A 7,035-nucleotide genomic window follows, 5' to 3' on the forward strand; every position below is an offset into this window, starting at 1 on the left:
AAAATTAACTTCTCCTTTGTCCTCTGTCTCATTCCTTCGGGCTCCTCATCGTGCTGGGAGGATTCACGGTTTTCTGTGCGGCTGCAGCTCAGTTTTCCCCCCATTCTGGACCACAGCTAAAGGAAGGAGGGCTACTTCTCATGAAAAGAGTGTGGTTTCTGCCTGTGATCACAGGCTGCAGTATCCACTCGTTTGAGTATTGACTTAACTGCCGTCGTGAGTGTGTGCACGAGAGGGGCGCGCTTCGGGCCAGCACCCCGTGTTTCTGTCCTCAGATGTCAACCCTCGAAACCAAGCAAGGAAAGCGTTTGGGAAGCTGCCGTCTGTTTGCTTTTCCAACTTGACCTTCGTCTGTATAGTGAGACGTGTCCTGGCCAAGCACGTTTCTTCCTGATGAGCTAGAGCAGGGGTGTGTGTGTGTGTGTGTGTGTGTGTGTGCGCGCGCGTGCGTGCACGCTCTGTAAAAGGCTATTCCATCACTTTGCACTGTTTTTTTCCCTGTAGAAGGTGGGATCTTTTATTCCCAGAGCTTCACTTTGCTTCCCTGTGTCAACATTCATACCACTTTTCAAGTCCCTGTGCATTTCATGGTATAAAACCACTATGCCTCTGAGGTAGTGTTTTTATTTTTTTTAACTTTAAACAGCCTTTTCTCAGTGGCTGCCCTAGAGTTTGCAGTATACATTTTTTTTTCCTTCTTTCATAGGCATAAGCTAGTACTAAAATCCCCAAAACACTTACGGTGTTACTTCATGATATTGAAGTACAATAAGATTTTCAAAGAACACAGTGACAAAATATTATTTACTCCAAATTCACCGTTATATGGGCCTATGCTTTTTAAAATCCATGATGTTTATATTTACTAAGATCTGGAATATTTGAAAAATAATGTGGGGATAATGGGAAATTTTTACGGAATTCTAAGATGCCCAATAATGCCTGGATAGAATATGCAATTAGTGGAAAACAATAATCTATCTTATGTGACATATCAGTCAAAGAGAAATGATACCTTCCATTGTGAGGTTAATGAGTTATTCACAATTATGTCATTTATAGGATATAACAGAGTTTGTGGTATACATTTTTAACAAATCTGAGCCCACCTGCAAACAGCCTGGCCTCCTCACCTGTGCAGGTACCTCATGGCAGCATCTCCCAGTCCCTCCCTCATGTTCCTCGTGACCTGTGTCACTCACGCCACTTTCATGTGCTCCACAACCCAATGCATTGTTACTGTTATCATTTCATAAGTAGTTTTTTAGATGAACTAAGAATAAGAAAAAGAACAGATCTTATTTTACCTTAATTTCATCTCTCATGCTGTCCCTTTCGTTATGTCAGTCCAAGTTTCGGAGCCGTATTGCGTCCCTTCTGCCTGAAGAACTTCTTTGAGCATTTCTTGCAGATCAAAGAGAGTCTTTGTTTCTCCTTCACTTTTGAGGGATAGTTTTGCTGGTATAGGATTCTGGTTTGGTGGTTTTTTTGGTTGAACACTTTAAATATTTTATTCCACTCTCCCCTTGCTGGCATAGTTTCTTCTGAGATGTCCTCTGTTATCTGCAGCCATGTGCCCCCTCCTCCCACTCCGCCCTCAGCTTCTTTCAAGACTTTCTCTTTGTTTTTTTGCAGTTTGCATAGGATTTGCCTAGGTGTGGTTGCTGGTTGGTGTTCTCTGCTTCATGGCTCTGTGATTCAGTGTCTCCTGTCACTAAGTTTGGGCCGTTCTTGGCCATTGTTACTTCTCTGTTCTCTCTGCCTTCTCCTTCTGGTGTGTGTATGTTACCCCTTTTGCAACTGCCCCAGTTCTTGGATGGTCTCTTCCTTTTTCCATTCCTTCCTCTCTTTGCAGTTCGGTTTGGGAAGTTTGTAGTGACCTGTCTTCAGGCCCACTGATTCCTCCCTTGGCTGATGAGCCTGTCGAAAGCACTCTGCATTTCCTTTTGATTCTTTCTGGAGCTTCCATGTCTCCGCTTACATAACCCATCTGTTCTTGCCCGTTGTCTACTTTTCCCAGTAGAGCCCTTAACACATTAATCATAGTTATTCTTCCTTGTCTGATAATTCCAGCATCTGTGTTAAACATCTAAGTCTCATTCTGATAATGGCTTTGGGTTTTCTGAGCTTCTGGAATCTATAAATGTATGTCTTTCAGTACATTTGGGGAATTTTAAGCAGTATTTCTTCCAGCATTATTTTTTGCCCTGTTTTCCCTCATCTTACTGGGAGGAGATTACTGTTGCCAAGCCTAAAGTGTTGTTCTGGCCTTTGTTATACAGGATGTTGTTCTGCTTGCTCGCTGGTATGGAGCAGGCATATTATGTCACTTTACTGGCAGGGAGGTTGGATTTACCTCATGCCCAGGCTTGCTCCTCAGTTGCCTTATTTATTAGAAATAAATTGGCAAGAATCTGGCCATAATAATTGATTCTGTTTATTGCTCAAGTGCAGAGCTAAGCTTGGTGATAACCTAGAGTGTGCTAATAGAATAGGCACTACCTGTATGTGGATATTTAAATGTAAATTAATTAAAATGAAATAAAGTTTAATTTCCTTAGTCACAGTAGCCACATTTCAAGTGCTCAGTAGCCACATACGGCTGGTGGCTGCTGTGTGGCACAGAGCTGATACAGGACAGCCAGTCACTGCAGAAATTTGCTTGGGCGGCACCAGCCTAGAGGGATCAAAGTAAAGTTTGAGACTGTCATCTGAACCACTGTAAGTTCAGTAAGACAGACATGGTTAAATATATACAAATATACGTTACAAATTCTACATGGGGTAGAATTTAATCCAAAAAACAAAAACTAACTGCTGTCAGAGTTTGTTCCTTCCACAATCAGGCGACATCAGCTGGTTTTTTGTTTTTTTTGTTTTTTTCCTGCTTGCTTTATTAGTTCACACCAAGCTTTCCTTTCTCAGTTAAAAATGGCATCACTGTCCCCATGTTCTCACCGCCAAGTCAGGACCCGCATGCAGCACTCACGCGCCAGAGGAGTGTCTGCTCTGACAGTTCAGCGGAGGCCTCACTGGGGTTCCTAACATGCTACAGGGGCTGCGTGAGTCCTTCATTGATGACATCGAATTCCCAGCAACTCACGCGCCAGAGGAGTGTCTGCTCTGACAGTTCAGCGGAGGCCTCACTGGGGTTCCTAACATGCTACAGGGGCTGCGTGAGTCCTTCATTGATGACATCGAATTCCCAGCAACTCATGTTTTTCTGTGGAACAGCCTGCCTTTTCTGTGTAAACGAGCTCATATTAGATTCCCAGCTTTGACTGGAAGTAAATAAATAAATAAAACTTGGATTGGGTTCTTTTGACCGTGGTTTGGAGAGCCGGTCTGTGGTGTGTGCGTATCCTGACTAGCACTCACGTCTTCTGGTTGTTCGAATGGCCTGAAGCCAGAAACAGATCAGCTGGAAGTCAGCATCTTTGAGAGACTCCATGTTTAAGCAAGCTGTGGAGGGATCCCTTGCTCCTGATCCTGGTCTATTCCCTGCTGCCCCCAACGGTTGAATGCAGTGAAAGAGAACCACCCCAGCAGCTTCTTTCATAAGGCCATGAAATGGTGGTGCCAGGCTATTAGACACCTCTTAATGCGTTTATAACATTTTCTCTAAGCAGGTGATTCTATGACTCTCTAATTTTACAAAGTTAGAGACATACTGTCTGCATAAAGGTACCTGCTTTTGTCATAGAAGAGACTATCATGGACATCTTCTCGATCGTTCATTCTTTTGTAGTAAACCTTACCATCTCCATCTGCACAGCAAACATTTGAAGCATAAGTTTACTACCGCAGTTCATTAAAACATGTAGAGTATTTAACTGGTGCAAATGTAAAAGAATAATGTATTCAAGCAGGATCCCAAAGCTCATTTTAAGTTCAAAAGCAAAGGTTTTAATCTGTGCCAGGAAGATAGAGTTCCCCAAAGGTGGAATGTGGGAACTCATTTCAGGATTGCGGTTACTAGTACTGCAGGTGAGGAAAGAGGTATTAAGAGGCCCCAGGTTCTTAAGTTTGGGTTAACATCTTGATTAAAATACAGGAGCAAGTGGGTTGCTTTTCTTGACTTTAAAATGGGAGTATTACAGTCTCCAGGAATTAGGTTGTGTATTCCCCTTGTGGTTTTTCAGATATTTCCTAGGAAGTAGTGTTGTACTTTGGCAGCCGGGGTTCAGAGCACGAGGGTAGACCTGGGGAAATTTTGATTCCTTGTGTGGGTCCAGATAGACCTGAAGAACATGGACAAGATGCAGTTCCAACCAGCCTTTCCCATGTGGGCCTGTGAGCCTCGGTGTCAAGCTGGGCTCAAGAATGGAAGGCTGGTCATTCCATGGAGGCGTCTGCTCATAACGTGACCCTTTCTTGAGAATGTGACCTGTGTTGAGTACATCTGGAAGCATGTTCACAGATGTGGCATCACCACATGCAAATGACTGTAATCTTTTGAGTTTACTGGAGTTCATCCAATTAGAGTTTAGGTCTGAGGGAATAGAAACTGCTGTGTGAAGTTTGGGATTCAGTTAAACTTGGATGACAAATGCCTGCCGCACAAATCTTGGCACAACCAGCTGGCTTTTGTTGTGGGTTCAAAATTGCAAAAGGAAACACAGGATTCTTGGGCATTTTATACGGAAGAACCTGCCCTCCTTTGAGCAGTATTAAAGATATTCCAAGAACAAGCATTTAGTTTATACACTGTCCCTATGCTTTCTTTAGGCTCCCCACCCCTCTGCCTCCCTCATTGTTAAAAGGATGTGGAAATGAGACTTTTGTATTTTTTTCAAGGGATTTGTCCATCCTATCCATGTCTAATTTGTGGGCATAAAGTTGTGGTATACCCTTTTTATTCTTCTAATGTGTGTAAAGTCTGTATTGACGTTGTCTCTTTGATTCCTGATATTCCTAACTTGTTTTTTCTCTTTTTTCTTGGTAAGTCTGACAAGAAGTGTATCAATTTTATTGACCTTTTCATTTATTTTCTCTTTTGTTTTTCTGTTTGAAACTTCATTCCTTCCTGCTCTTGTTATTCCCCTCCTCCTGCTTGTTTTGGGTTTACTTTGCTTTTATTCTTTTAATTCCTTAAGGTGGAAACTCAGATTATTGACTTAAAAGCTTTCTTATTTTCTAATGTACTCATTTAAAGCTATGAATTTTCCTCTAAGCACTGCTGTAGGCGAATGTCACAAATTTAGGTTGTTGTATTTCAATTTTCATTCACCTTAAGATATTTTCTAATTTGTCATGTGACTTCTTTTTGATGCAAAGTCCATTTAGAAGTGTGTTGTTTAATTCCCAGATATTTGGTTGGTGGCTTTTTGAGCTCTAGGTGAAGTTCTAATAAATTGGCATCTCTTTGGTGAGAAGGTATTTGGATTTATACATGACAACACAGCAGATTTTTCACAGTAAAGTGAAACACTGTCATCCTCTTGTCATTGTAAGAACTGAAAGGATATATCTCAAGCTATTTTGTTATGCTTGGTCATATATTTTAATATGAATTGAAGGCAAATTTTGGGACTCTTCTGAGTAATGTGTCTTATCTTTGTTCTTTTTAGTGCATTATCACTGGGCAGAACTGGACCTGAAAAATTCATGAAAGATGCTAGGCACCTACTACTTTAAGGATTTGGAACTGAATCCTGAAAAGGAAGATGGAAATAAGAAACTGGGAACATGAATAGCCCTGCAAATACAAAAACAAAACAAAATGAACCCACCAAAGTAGTGTTACCATTTTCTGTTGCTGCTGTGATTTAGTAGAGGAGGGGGTGCTGCCAGTGTGGGGAAGGCGCCCCATGCACAGGGCAGGCAAAGAATACACCCAAGCGTCCCCCTCAGAATGGCTGTGTTGGTCCCTCTGATGTCTCAGCTTGCTCTCGGAACAGGCTGGCCCAACATCACTTGTCATCAAGTCCCCCTTTCACACTGTGGTGTATTTCTGCGTGTCCATGGTGGGTCCCAAGTGCATTCCTGCTGTCTGTGTTTTTCCCATCACTGGCTAAGCCAGGGCTCCTGTTAGGGTGTAAAGAGAATAGTCATCAATGATAATGTGTTATGTGAGACCTTTGCATCTTGTAAATTTTATCTGTTTTTTCTAAACAGAAATAAACTCCAAAGCTCAACAGACTACTTTATTCTTAAACAAATCCTGCTAATCCTGCTATGTTTCTTTTTAAGGATTTTGTCCGTAGAGACACAATGTGTCTGACCCTTCTCTGTATGTATGTACTTCTTTTCAAATAATTCTTAGCAAGAGGTCTTCCCTGAGTGGTGCACACAGGCCCCTGGTTCTATGGTGAGAGCCTGTCTGTGGTGATGTATAGCTGATGCCCTTTTCCTTGGACACAAGACAGCAGGAATGGGGAGTGTATGTGGGAAGGGAATCCTGTTTCAGAAAGGCCAGATGACTGATACCATGTGCATGAGGCTCAACATCTGATTTATCTACCTTTGGGACGTGGGGGAGAGGCTTCACCATGTCGGACCACACAGCTGCCCTTTTTCCAGGAACTGCATGGTTGTCCGTGTATCCAAGTCCCCACAGCAACATGAAGAAAGAACCACATTCTAGCAAAGAGTTTCTCAGTTAGTTTTGATCTAGTGGTACAACGATAGTGATCATTTTTAGACTTTATGGGATGTCAATAGTAATATATCTATTGCCATACATAATATACATTTATATAACATATCTATAATATACTAATGCTTATATAGTTATCCTCTCTTGAAATACTTCTTGTCTAACTATAGACGAGACGTCCTTATTTGGCATTTTGGTAATGCTGAAACTTTTTTTAAAGCCTACAGCACCAGCTATTCCCAGGCAGTCTCCCATATAAGTACTAACCAGGCCCAACCCTGCTTAGCTTCTGAGACCAGACGAGGTGGGGCGTGTTCAGGGTGGCAATGCTGACACTTGATCTGCGACTTTGTAATAAGATCTGAGTCCCTCTACCCTGACCCAGTTGTCTGCTTCAGATAAGAACATAGCTAGAAAATATGAGGGGAAAAAAGCTC

The 7,035-nt window shown here is 42.1% G+C and overlaps 1 protein-coding gene across 1 annotated transcript in view; it reads left to right on the top strand.

Annotated features, from left to right (window-relative positions):
* The window catches only part of DTD1 (D-aminoacyl-tRNA deacylase 1), a 109,033-nt gene extending 102,896 nt beyond the window's left edge, over positions 1-6,137 (top strand). The window contains exon 6 of the mRNA XM_082645288.1: positions 5,571-6,137. The gene's annotated coding sequence lies outside the window, so the exon portion shown is untranslated. The remainder of the gene's footprint in view (positions 1-5,570) is intronic.
* Positions 6,138-7,035: the final 898 nt, after the last annotated feature.

Source organism: Mesoplodon mirus (assembly GCF_964341445.2).
Source record: "Mesoplodon mirus genome assembly, chromosome: 15".
NCBI lineage: Eukaryota > Metazoa > Chordata > Mammalia > Artiodactyla > Ziphiidae > Mesoplodon > Mesoplodon mirus.